Source organism: Notamacropus eugenii, chromosome 3, assembly GCF_028372415.1.
Source record: "Notamacropus eugenii isolate mMacEug1 chromosome 3, mMacEug1.pri_v2, whole genome shotgun sequence".
Classification (NCBI taxonomy): Eukaryota; Metazoa; Chordata; class Mammalia; order Diprotodontia; family Macropodidae; genus Notamacropus; species Notamacropus eugenii.
The window spans coordinates 314,161,217-314,162,894 of NC_092874.1; the positions used below are offsets into that span (position 1 = coordinate 314,161,217).

Consider the following 1,678-nt stretch of genomic DNA (forward strand, 5'->3'; position numbering starts at 1 on the left):
TGTGTACAGTGTTCTTCTGGTTCTGCTCATTTCACTCAGCTTCAGTTCATATAAGTCTTTCCAGGTTTTTCTGAAGTCCATCTGTTCATCATTTCTTATAGCACAATAGTATTCCTACATTCATACCTCACAGCTTGTTCAGTCATTCCCCAATTGCTGGGCATCCCTTCAGTTTCCAGTTCTTTGCCACCATAGAAAGAGCTGCTATAAATATTTTTGTAAATGTTGGTCCTTTTCCCATTTTTATGACCTCTTTGGGACACAGACCTAGAAGTAGTATTCCTGGGGGTATACACATTTTTATAGCCCTTTAGGCATAGTTCCAAATTGCTCTCCAAAATGGTTGGATCAGTTCCCAACTCCACCAATAATGCTTTATTGTTCCAATTTTCCTGCCTCTTCTCCGGCATTTATAATTTTCCTGTTTTGTCATATTAGCCAATCTGACAGGTGTGATGTGGTGCCTAAGGGTTGTTTTGATTTGAATTTCTCTAGTCAATGGTGATTTGGAACATTTTTTCATATGACTATACATATCTTTAATTTCTTCCTCTGAAAATTGCCTGTTCATATTCTTTGACCATTTATCAATTAGGGAATGACTTGCATTCTTATAAATTTGACTCAGTTCTCTATATATTTTAGAAATGAGGACTTTATCAGAGACACTGGTTGTAAAAATTCTTTCCCAGTTTTCTATTTCCCTCCTAATCTTGGTTGCATTGGCTTTGTACAAAACCTTTTCAATTTAATGTAATCAAAATTATCCATTTTGCATTTCATGAATTCATCCACTCATCCATCCTTGATCTCCCAGATTGCTTATAGCATCAGCCTTTATATATAAATCATGAACCCATTTTGACTTTATTTTGGTATACAGTATAAAAAAAATATGGAACACTTCACAAACTTGCATGTCATCCTGGCGCAGGGGCAATGCTAATCTTCTCTATATCATTTCAGTTTTAGCATATGTGCTGCCTAAGTGAGCAGGGTTAACAACATTTAAGGGACCAAATAGATATGTCTAGCCTGGTACTCTTTTTCTCTAAGGGGAACAGAGTTCCCAAGAGTTTGGCCCCCACCTCCTGCTTCTCTTCCTGGCAGAAAATAAAGCTTTCCTTGGAGAAGGGTGAAGGAGAAATGAAGCTAGAGATCTCTCTTCCATTTCCCTTTGAGTAACACAACGATACTTCTATGTTACATGGTAGGGACAGCCTTGATACAGTTAGATTGAATTGTTTTAGTTATTTGTGTGTGGGAATCTTTTAGGCTAATTTTGCTGTCTTGTCACCTGTCCCTCACTTAACTGGTGTCCAAATCCCACCGTTGGTGGAATGTAGATTGACTCCAAACAGGAAAGTTGGTTGGAAATATCCCTAGGAGACCAGTTGTCTGGGCATTGTTCTGGTTCTGAAGCCACTGTCACCCCAATCAAGATGACAGTTCCAGACATGAAGTGAAGTGAATAAATATTTATTAAGCACCTACTGTATGCTAGACACTGTGCGAAGCACTGTGGATATAAAGAAAGGCAAATAACAGTCTTTGCCATCCAAGAGTTCACGATCAATTATTAGGGGAGGAGAACACATGAAGACCAACTCCAAAAGTGAGGGGAAGAGGGAGGGCAGCCTATTGGGAATGATGTCTTGAAGCCCAGTGACGACCTTAA

At 38.9% G+C, this 1,678-nt stretch overlaps 1 non-coding gene across 1 annotated transcript; it reads right to left on the reverse strand.

Annotated features, from left to right (window-relative positions):
- Positions 1-889: 889 nt before the first annotated feature.
- On the reverse strand, positions 890-996 carry LOC140497978 (U6 spliceosomal RNA). The gene has a single exon (XR_011964973.1). It is a non-coding gene; the product is annotated as a U6 spliceosomal RNA (small nuclear RNA).
- Positions 997-1,678: the final 682 nt, after the last annotated feature.